The sequence below is a fragment of the Candoia aspera genome, chromosome 15 (assembly GCF_035149785.1).
Source record: "Candoia aspera isolate rCanAsp1 chromosome 15, rCanAsp1.hap2, whole genome shotgun sequence".
In the NCBI taxonomy this organism is placed as follows: Eukaryota; Metazoa; Chordata; class Lepidosauria; order Squamata; family Boidae; genus Candoia; species Candoia aspera.
In genome coordinates this window covers 1,384,484-1,400,102 of record NC_086167.1, presented here as the reverse complement: position 1 = coordinate 1,400,102, position 15,619 = coordinate 1,384,484, and the positions used below count along the sequence as shown (strand labels likewise).

General features: G+C 46.4%; 1 protein-coding gene across 1 annotated transcript in view; it reads left to right on the top strand.

Moving 5' to 3' along the window:
* The window catches only part of SPECC1L (sperm antigen with calponin homology and coiled-coil domains 1 like), a 113,921-nt gene extending 105,679 nt beyond the window's left edge, over positions 1–8,242 (top strand). Inside the window, exon 17 of the transcript XR_010068758.1 lies at positions 8,232–8,242. The gene's annotated coding sequence lies outside the window, so the exon portion shown is untranslated. The remainder of the gene's footprint in view (positions 1–8,231) is intronic.
* Positions 8,243–15,619: the final 7,377 nt, after the last annotated feature.

The window sequence follows — 15,619 nt, the reverse complement described above, 5'->3', positions numbered from 1 at the left end:
ATTGACAGCCTTGTCAATCATGGATTTATCATTCACTTTCAAGGCTGCCCATGGTGACGCTGGGTGGCTTACAGATAAAAAAATTAAAAGAAAAGGTGTTTCAAGGAGAAACAAGAGAAGCGACTGGAAGAGAGAACTAAAAAGCCCAACCAAAGGGGCTCGACCCCCATCCTCACCTACGGCCCAGGAGAACAAGCCGGTCTTCAGCAGCTGGCCAAATTCATAAGGTGGGAGCGCCACACATCTCCGGGGGCACATTGCCATCTCCAAGAAGGCAACTGCAAGTTAATTTAAAAATTACAACTGCTGACGAGTGGAGAATGTAGGCGCCAGCAACCAAGAATGAAATGGCTGCCCAGGGTAGTGACCAGCCCCTGGAGGGGAAGGGGTGCGCCAGGCACTGCGGTCAGTTGGAGCTGGGTCTGTCCCTCCACCCGAAGGAAGCGCTGCAGACCGTTAAGGTGGCTTTGGGTGGAAAGCAGCAGGGCTTTGGAACAGAGAGCATCTGCGGTGGGTCGGGAGTGGGAGGAAGACAACATGGTCAGTTTCTGTGCTCAGGAAGTAGTGGGTGGCCCCTACTGGTGAAGGGGCAAGTGGAAAGGGCAGATCTGCCTGTAGAGCCACCCAGGATGGGAAGGGACGCCAGGGGGCTTTGGGAAGTTGGCTGCTTCTGTGGACAAGTGACAGGAGGCTGAGCTGGACAAAGATGAGAAGCACCTTCTTAAATAGCCTGTCGGTGGCATTAGGCTTTTGGTGGGCTATGACTTTTGAAGGGGAAGTAGATGTATGGCACTCTGCAGGCAAGGAGGCACTTGGGCACAGGTTGGAGGACGCAATCAGTCCAACATCGGAAGGCTGTGCAGCCTGAGAACCCGAGAGAGGAGCCAGGAGCCTGTGAGGTTCGTTGTGAGCACAAGATACGTGAAGCAGGAAACACTTTGTGATACTGGATGTTTTGTCCCAAGCTGTGAAAACAATGGGCACGTGAGTCCCTGGGGAAACAATGCCTAGCTTGGACCAGAGAGGAAGGGATGCCAGGCCTGGCTTTGGAATTTCAGGGGCATGCAGGTGGATTTGGCAAGGGCACTCAGGACAGCCCAGGACAGCTCCTGCCAAGCAGGGCCTTCTTGTCTAAATGCTCACAAACTGAGAGCTCAATCCTCTCTTCCAGAGTCGGCCTGGCGTTGGCACCAGTGGTTATGTGTGAGGTCCTGGCTGTGCAGTGAGTAGCAGCTGGTGGCAACTTCATCTCTTCCAGGCCAGGGAGGCAAAGCTCTTGGCCCTGCTGGCTGCAGGCTTTTTGGCCACCTTGCACAGGGAGTGCCGAGGGGGAGGGGGAGGGGGAGTAGAGGTGGGCAGATAAGGATGCCCTAACATGCTTGGTTGGGCTGCTCAGCTCTTGGGAAGCCTGGCACACCGTATATGGGTTTATGTGGTTGCAGAGGTGCAGAACAGCACTGAAGCTGCACCCTCGAGTTTTAACACACTTGTATGTGTGCAAAAGCTTTCTATGTATGTGAGAGACTCAGTGCCCTTTGTGATCTAACAACAACAATAACAACAACAAATTTGCGTGCCACCTGACTCCCAAGGACTCTTATGCTTCCTTAAGGTTTTATTTATCAAAATAAAGGCTGCAGAAGCTCACAGTCACCAGACCCCACCTCATTCCAGCCTCATGGCTTGGACTGGTGGCTGTTTTCCTGCCAGTTGGTGCCATTCAGAGCAGGGATGGGAAATAAAGCTGGAGGATCCGACCAACTGCTTTGCTTGACTTGTCCTACAACAGGTAGGAGAGCAGTGACTCTGAGGACAGAGGCAAGGCAGGGATTGGCAACAGAGGCACCACATTTCATGCCAGCGTAACTTTCTGCCAACTCAAGGATGGATGGAGAGCGCTTGATAGCGAAGCACCCACAGGATTTTTGCGTCAGCTGCACTGTTGTGCCAGCACAGCTGCAATGAGGACGGGCATCCTTCACCTCGGCCGTGGCCGGGTGATGCAGGCGGTGCTGTAAGGGGCGAGTGGAGTGACTGCCTGCTAGGGAGGGCTGCTCCGAGTTAGACAGCTCTCTGACCAAGGGGCCAAAGCACTTAAGAAGTCCACGCGTCTTAAAGTTGCCAAGGTCGAGAAACCCGGCTCTGCAGTGATGGAAAAGGTGGGAAGGAATCAAAAGCGGAGCCATGCCTTTCCACAGAGAGCTTGCGGGTCTCTGTGCAAGAAAACAGGCTTGGCAGGGAGGCCAAGGAGACACAACCTCTTTTAGTTGTTTGTTTATCAGAGAACCATGGAGGTGGAAGGAAATACTCTTGGGATCTGTAAGGAATGTGCCATTTCGTTTTCTTTTCTGAAGACCACAAGAAGTATACATGCTACAACTGCAGGCTGATTGCCCACCTGGAAGAGAAGGGGAAGTGGCAAATGTGCCCACCCTCTGGATGGAGAATTCCTGGATTGGATGCAGGAAGCCCTTGTGGAGGCAAAATGGCACCAAGAAGCAAGTGCCAAGCCCACTGAGAATAGCTCTTATTCTCTGGAGCTGCAGAAGAGACACCATGTTGGAGAGAGACTTCCACTAAGCGCCGTGTCCCTGGGGTTAAAAATACCAGTCCTTGTGGTGCACTATTTACCCGTTTATTTACAGAAAAATGTGCAAAGAACAATAACACTTACGCATAGCACTCTAGAAGTTGTTGGTATATAAAGGATACAAAGTCCATAGAGAAACCAACGTCCATAATCCAATCAACATAGTCCAGTGTCCAGTAAATCCAATATCCAAATACAGCAGTTAAATTGTCAAACAAACCGGCAGAGTAACAGGAAGACTTTTCACAAATGAGAGAGAGAATGCCTATGCTTTGCTTCCATATTTATGTGGCTGCTAGCCAATCAAATGTCACCTTGCATCAGCCTGCTCTGTCATTGTCTTGTGACTGTCTTGTGCTGGACATTGCATCAGACATTGCTGGACATTGCATCAGACCATTAGACAGCACTTCTTCTCTGCCTCGCATTCTTACATTTCCCAGACTGCTTTGCCATGGAAATAACATCCCTGACACACCATGGCCTGTCAGTGATGATGTCTCTAAGCCCGTGGACAAAGAACAGCTGACACAAGATTCAGGGACCAAGTAAGAGGCCTCTAGAAGCTGTACAAAGGGAAGACTCCCTGCTTCTGCCCTGAAGAGGAGGAAGCGAGGCTGAGGGACTGAAGCAGCAGTCTGTCAGTGTGCTACCTTGGTTGGGTCATACATGCAGGATGGGACAGAAAGACCCCCAAGACCTTTTAAGCCCACTGACAAATACCCCTTCCTACTCATCCACATAGGAAGAAGGACAGCCAGACTGTCTTGAAGACATTACAAGGACAGGCAGGAAGGGTAAAAGGTCCAGGAATACAATTCGGTAGGCATTACCTAAACCTGATGGTACAAAACTCAGAGTGGAATGTGAGGAATTAAAGGTATAACGGAACAGAACAAAAGGGGTGGAGGAGTGACATTCTAGGTGAAGGAACCACACACAGGTATTGAGAACACGAGGGTCCACTTGTGAGTATCTGGATAAGAATACATGAAGAAGATCCAACAAAGATCTTACTGCAGATCCTGGCAGAAGGTCTGGATAATGCCGTCTTGAACCAAATTATAGATCCTTCATGCAAGAGAGACTTCAGCTAAGTTGGAGAACCAATTCAGCCAAGCCTGCAACACCCAAAAACACCTTAGACATCTTGTTGACTACTTTATTTTCCAGAAGACTGGATAACTGATAGATAAAAGCTGGTTGAAGAGGTAAAAGTAGAGGAAAATTTGGAAGTTACTACATCTTGTTCAAGATGCTATACAGGTAGGCTTCGCTTAATGACTGCCCTGTTTAGCAAGCCTTTAAAGTTAGGACAGCACTGAAAAAGTAACTTTATGACCAGTCCTCACATTTATGACTGTCACAGTGTCCCCATGGTCACATGATCAACATTTGGGTGTAAACAGGTGTTTACAACTGTTGCAGCATCCCACAGTCATGTGATTGCCATTTATGCACTTCACAGCCAGCTTCTGACAAGCAGAGTCAATGGAGAAGCTGGCAGTAAAATTGTAAGTTGCAGTCATGTGATGTTTTGCTTAATGACTGTGTTGCTTAGCAATGGAGTTGCTAGTCCCAACTGTGATCGTTAAGAGAGGACTACCTGTAGAAAGAGAAATTGGAGCATATTTGTACATGAACACTTGATTTCAAGACAGCCAACTTCAACATGTTTAGAGAAGTACTTGGTAGGGTCCCAAAGATAGACATCTTCAGGCCAAGTAGATGCAGGAAATTTGGGAACTTCTCATAAATAAGATTCCAGAAGTACAGTGTACACCATTTCAATGAGAAAAAAAGGGAGCAGCCTAGGAAACTGTTGTGGATGCATGAGGAATGTTCTGCTAACCTAAGATTTCACAAGGACATGTATAGGAAATGGAAGATGGTTGTAATCACCAGGAAAGCAATCAGCAAACCTAGCATATATGAGGTTGTTGGTTCAAAACCCAGAAGAATTTTTTATTTTTATTTTCCTGAGCTGGCTAGTTTTTTCCCCATGGTTAAGTCCAGGAGGAAAACTAACTAGCCCAGGAAAAGAAAAATAGTAATTAAATCATGCTTTTACTGAGTTTTGAACCAGCACCCTTCTATATGCTAGACAAATATAGCCCCTGTGCTATTTCAGCACTCTTAGTAAAGAGAGGTTTAGAAGCTACTGAAGTGCATGGTAGTCACTGACTCAGTTGAAGGGGCTTTTCTTCCCCTGCGAAGTAGACAATGATTGAAGGCTTGGCCTTCAACTGAAGCACGCTATTGCCAAGCAGACAGGAGCACTTGGGTGACCCAGCATAGAAAAGAGTACTTCACAATGGAGCAGAAAAATTCACCCAATGGTGAATGGGTGATTAATACAGGGCAATGCCATTCATTTCTGCCTTCTAGAAATGGTTACCTGCTTGTTCTGCTGACATTACAAAGAAAGGCTGTTCCACTCAAGAACATTACGACTCTGGCCCTACATAAATTATTTTAAATAATCCAATAATGGTATGTATGTAACTACGTATGTATGTATTTTGTCAAGTTATATAGCCACCCATCTCACTCTCACAACTCGGGGCAGCGAATACAAGATTAAAAATGAACAGAACAACAATAAATAAAAACTAAACAACAGTAACACAATAATAGCACAATGGCCCTGGAGGCAATCAAACTCAAACCACATAACCCCAGTCATGTCAGAAAAAGATACAACAATGGCCTCACCCAACCGGTGAGCCCGTCCTTGTGATTTTGCCTAACTTCACCAGGGTTTAGGTTTAGACCATAGACCAAACTGGCTCTCATAATAAAGATCATAATTAAAGAGGTTCCACCTGTATTTCAGTTTTGCCATGAACAGAATGAGCAGCATTAATATTATTCTTGGCTTCTTCTAAGCAAGCCACTGAAATGAGTAGAAAATTCTGACTGTTCTGGGACCAAGTTTTCGAAAGATGCCTTGCATTGAGTTAGTTTTGCTGACCTCACGGGTGGAATCCTTAATGCTCACGGTCTGCATGTCCTGTCAACTCTTCAGAAGGAAGAGCAGGAGGTTTTGTCCTGCCAGGAGGCTGGGCTGCTCTACATAAAAAAGAGAAAGAGAGAAACACACATACTGTAAAAGGAACTTTCACTGCTCCAAAGGAATAAAAACACGGCCTTCCGCACCTGTCCTGCAAGGCCGTGAAGGTGCCAGGTGGAACCACCCAGGACCGGCTGCACCGGGGCCGACGTCCCCTCCCAGGCCCAAAGAAATGATCTCACGGCTGAAATGTTTCCTTTGCTGGGTTTCATTCCTCAGTGAGCTGCATAATTCTTCGGGAGTTGCTTACTGGCCTTTGAAACATGTTCAGTGCTTTTTCATTTTGTCTCTTCTCACCCTCAGACCTTTGCTCCACTTCATTGTTTTGGGCTAGCAAAAAGTAGGTGGATTTTACTCTGTCATTCTGCGCTGTTGCTAAGGCTGGCCACAGGATTTGACTCCCACTACCATCCCTGACCAGGCTTTGTTTCGGGTGTTCAGACCCGGCTGCCTTCAGTTCCACGACCGACCGGGAAAGTGTGGGCAAGGAGGCCCCCTGCCGTCCGAGAAGCTCCCCACCATCACGAAGTCATTGAAACCCACGTTGCTCCGCAAGGAATGCTGTTTATGTAACTTACATTTATTCTGAGCCTTTTTTAGCCTCCTTTGTTGTTGACTTCTTGCTAGTCGCTATACAATATTCTGAAAGCATATGGATGTGACGAGGTTCACGGGCTTAAGAAAGTACTTCTTCCAACGAGGGCCTGTATCACCTGGCGCAAACATGGATTCTGCACCCACTTTGGCGCCCCCCCAGCGCTCATTTTGGTGCCCCCCCAGTGCGGCGCCCTGGGCACATGCCCTGCTTGCCCCCCCCCCCCAAGTTGCAGCCCTGACTTCTTCATTCAAGGCATAATTAATAAACCTTCTGGAAGGTGTCAGTGACAGGCCACTTCCATACTGTCCCCAAGAAAATTACATGGTCCCAGAAATGGGACTGATTCAGGGAACTGTTACTTTTTTTAAAAGATAACTCATTTTTAAATTCACAAGTGACAACATTTACCAGAATTATTCCTACTGGGTTTTATGGACAAGGATTTAGAAAAGAAATACGGGAAATTAATATTGTATATAATAACTGCGGCAAGATTATTGTATGCAAAAACTTGGAAAAGCAATTAAATATCTACGGTGGAAGATTTGATTATAAAACTAACTGAACTTTCAGAAATGGCAAATCTGGCCAGTTGGTTCAGAGAAAAAATGACGAAGACTTTTCTGAAAGACTGGAAGCCTTATATGGACTTTTTGCTGAAAGAAGAAGGATTGAATTGATTGGGGGATTTGGGGATTAAAAAAGGGACAAAGAGATTGGGGAAAAGATTAAGATCATAATTACTTGATAGAAAGAAGGGTGGAAGACATAATTGTATTTTTTTACCAATTTCTTTCCTTTTTCTCTTTTTCTTATTTTCTCTTTTTTGTTTGTTTTATATACTTTTACTATATTGTTTGTTTTTTTGTTTTTTTTGTTTTGTATACTTATACTAATATACATACATACATACAAATAAAAATAACCTGGCTGATCTCAAGAATGCTAAGCAGGGTTGGACCTCGTTAGCACTTTCATGGGGGGCCACCAGAAATCTAGGCTGAGACCATCCCAGACGGAAGCGACGGCAAACGACTTCTGTAGCGCTGCCAAGAAAGCCAGGTAAATGTGTGCAGGTAGTCCCCAAGAGTCAGCTCAGCTTGCGGGAGCTTTTACCTTGCTGATGCTTCCAGATGTTTATAACGCTACCGATCCATTGGGATCAGGCTTTGGCTGAGCAGGTGGCGTACTCAACTGATCGTGGCTGATCTTGAAAAAGCCGAGTGGGGTCAGGCCTGACCTGGAGTTGGTGGGAGGCTGTCAAGGAAATGCAAGGCTATAGGCCAGAAGGGGAGGGAAGGGAGGGAGGAACAAATAAAGAGATCTTGAAAGAAAGCAGTGGCTGCTAAGGAAAGAACGTGGACGTGTCCAGGAGCTGAGTTTCGCCTGAGGGAGATTCTCTCTCTGTAGGTGTTGTGGGGACACCAGCTGGGCTGGATTTTTAAAGAAACGAGAGACTTTCACGGGGGGTAGGCAGCCTCCTGCCCTCCCCCCATTGCTCTGGCTAAGCAGCGTCCCACGATGGCCCTGCTGGCAGAAGGCAGGCCCTGGTGGCCACAGCAGCAGTTGGTCTTCCCCTCGTCCCGCCTCTCCCCTCTCTGCCACCAACGGCAACCCCTCCTTGCAGTTCAAATGCCAGCCGCCAAGAAACAGGAAGAGGTGGGTTCCCCAAAGGCCCTGGGTGCCCCTTTGGGGGCAGAGTGAAACTGAACCAGTTTCCAGCCAGATCCAGCTCCAAGGCCCTGCTGCTGGGGTTCAGCCTCTCCTGCTCCGCAAAATAAACCTTGCTGGGGAAGGGGACTTCCCTCCAGGTCTCCAGGGAGAGTGAGAATGTCCTGCTGGGGGGCCGGCTCTGCCCTCCAGGAGCAGAGTTTCAGTTCGTGTATCTTTTCTTTCCAGTTCAGGCTGCTGGGCTGATGGCTCTCGAGGAAGAGTGCAATGGGATAAATGCAGAGCTTGTCTAGCATGAGGCAATCCAGCTGGCCCACAGTGGCAAATGCCCAGAAGGATATCCATCTTCTGTGGACGGGGCTGCAGGGGGGGGGGGCAGCAGGAAAGGGAAATGATATAACTTAATAAATGGTAACTTAATAAAGGACAATGCCAGTGGGCCGTGTCATGGTGTCAAAGTCATCCTTGGACAAGAAGAAACCCAGATGAAATAAAGGCCTTAAGATGAAGCACACGCTTGTTAACCAATTGGAATTATACATGTCATATGTCCTTGCTCACATTCATTCTTCCATCCTCCACTAGCGGCATATATTTGTGTGGGATTTAAGGATGGTTGTCAAAGATAATGATAGATCCCCACAATCTGAGTAGGAATATGTTTTGCACTCCTTATTTCCTTCATCCTCAGCACTGTTGGAAGTTTTGGCAAATCCAGCATGCCCCATTAATATGTAGATTAAGTTGCCCAAAATGCAACTCTGAGGAAGCTGTCTGTTGCCACTCCCACTTCCTCCTTCCCTTTCTCCCCCTTCTCCACCCAGGGCGAGGCAGCATGGATGCTGCTCTCCTCATCAGGGCCACGTGCTTGGACCTTGATGAAGGATTCTGCCCTTTTCTTTCACACACCTCCTGGCAGCTGCAGGGCTGAGAGTTTAGGGCAAACCATGTAATTAGAAAGAAAAGAAGAACAAAGGAACTTCATCTTTTTCCACCAAGATGGATGTAGCAGAAGCAACAAAGAATAAAGTCAGTAAGAAATTCTTTTACTTATCTTAACCTAATGTGTCTAAGTGTGTGATTCTTTATGCTTGGGAGGGCTGAATGTGTAAGAGCAATAACCTGTGTTTCTCTGGCATGCTCACTAAAGCTATCTAAGATAATTTTCTTTTTCTCTGCCATCTTCTAAGCTGTGTTATAAGCTCTGCTCCATTTCAGTGGTTCTAGCAGGCCTTCATTCTTCCCATTTTAGGGGGGCTGGGCTGAGTAAAAGTAACTTGTCCAGGCAAATCACACACTTTTGGGTCAGAGGCTCTGCTGCTGCTTTGACTGGAGACCTGGAAAGGACTCGGGCCTCCCCTCCCCCTCCCTAATTACCCTGTGTTTTTTTGTCTTTTTTGGTTAATTTGGTGATAATTCTTGTATCTGGAGAGTTTCCTGGCTCTCTGTAAATAAACATTTAACATAAATCCGTCGCTGTTTGTAACTATGTCAGAGAAAAGGTGAGAATCCAGAACAATTCTGTGATCAAAAGAATTATAGACTATATGAATTAGAAGGGACATTGGAGATCACCTAGTCCAACCCCCTGCCCAGTGCATGGGTCCACTACTACCGCATCCCCAACGGATGGCTCCCCGGCTTCTGCTGAAATATCACCAGTGAGGGAGAGTCTGCGCTTGGCTCCTGAAGCAACCGGTTTCATTGGTCACAGCTCTTGCCACTGGGACATTTTTCCTGATATTGAACCAAATTCTACTTTATTTATTTATTGATTTGATTTCTATAGCTGCCCATCTCAACAAGTGACTCTGGGTGGCTTACAACAATAAAACCATAAAACAATTAAAACAATTACAATTAAAACAGTTAAAATATAAAATAAATACAGAATAAATATACATGGCTGCCAAGCGAACAATGCATGAATGTTAATACAGCCAAGAGGCGGGACCATCCACACGCTCGAGGCCCCAGGCCCAGGCACAAAGCCAGGTCTTCACGGCCTTACGAAAGGCCAGCAGGGTTGGGGACATCCTAATTTCTGGAGGGAGGATGTTCCAGAGGGCAGGTGCTACGGAGGAGAAGGCTCGCCTTCTAGTTCCCGCCAGCCAACACTCCCTGGCTGACGGGACCCGCAGCATACCCAACCTACTAGATCAAATTGGACGGGCAGAAACAACTGGGAGAAGGCAGTCCCTCAGGTAACCCGGCCCCAAGCCATGAAGGGCTTTAAAGGTGACAACCGGCACCTTGAATTGCACCCAGAATTACTTCCTTCTAATTTATGCTTGTTGCTTGTCGTCTTCTTTCTAGAACATCTCTGAGCAATTCTGCCCCATCTTCGCTTCCTCTTGAGACTCCACTTCTGTCGAGGCAGACAAGGTGTTCACTTGCTTTTTCTGCATCTGCACAGCTGTCCACCTGTCTTCAATTTATGATCTACCAAGGCATTCCCTTACTTTCGCAGGGACTGCTGCCCAGTATTGTCCCCATTTCTTATACCTTTTGACTTTTCCCCATCCAGATATAGGACTTCACATTCCTCCTGTTGAAATTGATCTTGCTGGTTTCTGCCCATTGTTCCAGCTTGTCAAGACCCTCCTGAATCTTGATTCTGTCTTCTAAGGTGTTTACATATCTTTGTGTTTCACATCCTTTGTGCCTGAAAATTGGATAATCGTACGTTTATAAATACACTGAACAGCACCAGGCATAGAAGAGAGGCCTACAATGTGCCACCTGATGCTTCCTTCTACTTTATGCAGAGCCATTGACTGACTCATTGAGTAAGTTCCTTCAGCTGGCTTGGTAGCCATCTAATAAAGGTCAGGTCCAAATTGTAACATCTTGCTTACGGGGATGTCACGGGGGATATTGTCGAATGCTTTGCTGAAGCCAGGGTACAATATGTCCACTGCATTCTTCTATTCCTGAACTGGGGTGCTCTTTTGAAAAAGGAGGTCCACTTTGTTTGACATAATTTAGTATTGGGTTTATATTTGTATTGCTTTATAATCTGTTTCTGAATATCGCCCAGTATTGACATCCAGCAGCCTGGTCCGTAGTTACCTAGGCCCTCTTCTCCCCTGCAACATTTGCTCTTCCCCAGTCCTCTGGGACCATGCCTGTCCTCCATGGTTTTTCAAAGATCACAGCATGGCATCCACAACCTTCTTCCATACTCTTGGGTGTAACTAAATTGGCCCTGGAGACTTAAAGTTGTCCGTGGTGCTCCCTAACCCTCTCTTTGCTCACTCTGGGATGTCAAGCATCCCTTGTTAGTTGTTTTGCTTATGCCCATCTGAACCCAGTTTAGGGTAAAGTAGTCTAAAGCAAAGCAGAGCCATCAGCCTTTGCTGTCTGCCTGTTACCAGTCACTGTCCTCCCTCCTTCTCCTAGCAGCAGGCCACCCTTCCTTTTACTACCAATACAGAAAGAAAGCCCTTTTTGATGCTTTTAACTTCCCTTGTGATCCGAAGTTCCTTTTTGCACTTCAGACTTCCAAATTTTCTTTCTGTAGACGTTAGCTACTTGGTCGTTCACCTCCTTGGTTACTACACCCATCTTCCCTATAATTGTCCTTTTCAGCTCTTAGCTCAGTTGAAAGTTCCCTGTGCGTCCCTGATTTCTTAAGGTCCCCCCATCTTTTTCTCATTAGAGTGGTGTGAAATTGTATTTCCAGAATCTTATTTTTGAGAAATTCACAACTCTCCTTCTCCCTCTGACCTGCAGACTTCTATCCTTGGCATCCTGCCTAATCCTTCTCTAAGCTGCCCAGTCCAGGTTTCTAAGAAACCTCCTTCGATGCCTTGGTGTGTGCCCAATGGCACTCTTCATATAGTGGCAGGACTCCTTACAGTTGAAGCCGCTGCATGGATCGGCATCCTTGAATTTTTATTTATCCATTATTTGTTTAATTTAATATATTTACAGTATATGGCCACCCATCTACCAAAGCACTCAGGGTGGCAAACAAATGAAAAACATTTTGGCTAGAACTCAGTACCTACAATGTGTCGGATGATTTGTTCATTACAAAATGGAAAAAGGGAGGGAGGAGGGCTTTGATCACAATGGAGCGTGACTCAGCCAGGAAGAACATCAGACAACAGGGCTTGGTATGGAACAGCAAATTCTCCAAATGCTCAAATTTTACACTGCTCATCAAATTTCTGGATTTTGGTGTATGTGTGTACTTCCTGCACATGTATGGGAACAACACAATGTACACATCTCTGTCTATACCTTTTGAATAAGTTCTACCCTTTATTTCTTGCAAACACATCTCACATACCTTTCTCAGACCCACTCCCCCCACGGCATTGCATTATTGGGGGGGGGGGGGTCCTGTCTATCTTCCCACAGGATTCAGTTTAAACCAGAGCAGCTTCACAAGGTGCCTTCCAACTTGCTCTTCCTGGTCCTCATGAGATGCAACTGATCTTTCTCCAAGTCTCCTTCGTCTCAGAAGTGCATCCACCATCGTTGCAGAGTCCAAGTGGTTCTGTGGGCACCATCTCTGTAGACAGATGTTCACTGCCACTATTCTTCACTCCCCCCAGACTATGTTCTTCAACAGAAAGGCATGAAGAAAGCACCACCACACACCTACCCTTGCACTAACCAATAATACAAGGGAGACTGTAATACATAATCATTTTAAGATTGAACCCCCTAGTATACAAGAATTATTTTGATGTGAGTTGTAGTGGTTCTTCAATGATCTATTCAACTTTGGATGAAAAAGCTAAATAATTTTATGCCATCCTAAATGGTAATTAACTTTGATAGAATATTTTTCTTTCTCTTTTCTATTCTCAATATTCTAAGCTATTTAAATAATAGAATGTTAATAATTTTAAACATATTATGCAAACGTCACTGTATGGGAACAACACAATGTACTAAGATTTGTAACAGCAGAATAAAAAGGCAGGCAGACAGGCAGGATCACCTGTGCGCCCAACTCCTCCCTCCGGCCCAGAGGTTTACCGTCCTTGCAGACGCCTCTGAGGCCGTGTTGGGTGTGCTTTTCCCCCCATGTGGATTGCAACTAGAAAAAGGCATTGTCGGTCTGTCCTGTCCCCAGCGTGTGCTCCAGCAAGGACCCTTGTCTTGAAAGATGGCCCAGCTAACCGACTGCTATTTCAGTCCCTTTTGGAAAATGATAAATGAGCTGCAATTGAAAGCCTTTTTTCTCCAGCATGACTCTCAGCAAAATCTGATTGTGATTAAGCAAGCGAAGAACCATTAAAATTCCCCCCTAAATATATCCATGTTTTATTTGAAGCAGATGCAGTTCTTAGTACTTGCACCCACTCTAGATTCAGAATGGAGAAAGGGAAGTCTTGTTTCACACAATAGACACTCATGTAATGGAAGCGCGGACTTGCCAGCCCAGGTAGACCACGAATGTGACCTTCCTTTCTTTTAGGGACAGCAATAACCGATCGTTTTTGATAGCAGGTGCTGGAAAGAATCCCACCTGGGACCGGGACAGGGGTGGGGGTAGAAGCAGCTCATCAGCTACATAGACCTTTGGGCCACATCAGGTGAACCTTTTCCGGTGGCTGAAGGTAGGTTTCTCTCGTCCGTATCTGAGACTTTCAATCTGTGCCCTGTGACTTGACCTTCCCATGCCCAGCAATTAGATGTAGATATTGAATTCTGTCGAGGCCAAGTTCCCAAGGAAGAGTGGGGTGACTCAGAACAGATTCTAAGGCTTAGAATAGATTTCCATCCCTGGGGAGGAACGGTCAGCCTGCGCTGTTCCGAGTCCTGGCTTTAGCAAAGCTTCATCCTGATCCTTTGATCTAGAGCCAGCGTGAAGAGTTGCACCACAACAGCCATAAAAGGGGGGGGGGAGAGAAAATGTTCACCATTCATTAATGCAAAAGAGGGTGAGAAGCAAAAGGGATTCTGATTAGTCTAGTCTAGAGAAGCAGTAAAAGGATGGAAGAAGATGGAACTCAAACTACTTAAAAAAAAATCTGGTGGGACACATCCATAGCTTGTGCTTTAAATAAAGAATTAAACTCCTAGGCTGAAAATGTTCTTTCCCAACTTTTTGTAACAATTGCTTTTTTTCCCCAAACTGAGCCATGCACATTTGCAACCCCCTCGTCAAGAAATAAGCGTCAACTTGCTTCGGTAAGATTCTTCCTTGCTCTCCCTCAACTATTATAATTGGATAGTCTTGCTAATTTTTCATGAAATCCCACCCATCCAGGATTGTCCTCTAACTGGAAACCAGTTTTCAAGGTAAGCTTTGGTTCCAGTGAAAACTCTGCGGCTTTTCTCCATGCTGCTGATCTAGTGGCAGCATGCCAGGCCTGACCTCAAACTGATGGAGCCCATGATGAGGAATCCCAGCAGTTCACCCTGAAGCAGGTTGGAAGACATCTGTGGTTAAACCTTTGCAAGAGGAAAGGTTCTTGTTACAGAACGGAGAAAAACCCACAATGACCTGAGCCCATTAAGGAGAATATTGACCCAAGTAAGTTGATGGAAGTACTTGGCATGCTCTGTGTAATCTCAGCCAGTCGTTTTCCCAGGTTGGCCTAAATCCAGGATTTGTCTGTAGTTATTTCCAGGCTGTTTCTTAAGGCCACCAAAGACACGTACTGTATGGGAAACTGATCCTGAGGTTACTCATTCTCTCTTCTTTGGTAAAAACAGATCCGTGGGCTCACAGCTGGGAATGGCAATTTGGGTGCTGTGCTGTGGAGGGAGTTTCAGCTTTGCTACCCAGGTTGATTTCTTAAAAGGGGAGATGTGATCAGAAGATACACTGCAGCTGCTGTTACAGAAAATGATGTAACAGCAGCATCCCACAAGGACTAAATGGAATTATGACTCATGTAAAATATACACACGCTGTACGTGCCTTCCCCAAACTGTAACACAAACTAACGCAAGCCTACGATCATCTCCGTTTCCATCCCACTCAGAAACAAAGCCCAGCATTCCATAATGCGCTGCCTCTTAAAGTTCACGGCAATCTACCAGCCACGGTGGATCATGCTCTCCAGGCTGACAGTTCGGCAAGTGAACCTGCTTTCCAGGGATATTTGCAGGGTGTGGTCAAAAAAGTCAAGATGGTGGCCACAATGGTAGGATTGAAGCCTGTTTCGATTGCAGTGTTTTGGCTGCCACCTTAGCTATTTTGACCACACTTTGCTGACGCCCTGCCGCTTCCCATTCAGAGACACCTATTTTGCCCTTTTTGCTGTGGGCATTTCTGAGCAGGGACCGCATTTTGTACCTGAGAAACTTCGATTTTTTCCAAACAAAACGCTCTGCAAGTAATAGGGCTTCCTTCTCAGCTGAGAACTGCTGTGATTCTTGGGGTCAAAGCTGACAGGGACAAAAAGGAAGCTCTTTTTGCAAGCGATCTTTCCTTGCGTGGGATTGACCTTCCACGTCTTCCTCCCACCCGCAACCGTGTCAGCTTTTGATGCATGTGCTGCAGTTGGAGGGGTGCTGCTCTGCAAACAAACAAGGCATCTGCACGGATGTTGCTGGAAGTTCAGGCTAAGAATAGAAAAGTAGTTCAGCTAGGCAACCTCGAGGAGGAGGACACCAAAACAAGGCCGGCAGCCCTGGCCTCTTCCTGCCCTGAAGTCTGCAGCGGACACAGAGACGAGCAGAGCCCGCCTTGGCTCCAGGGAGAATCGCGCTGGAG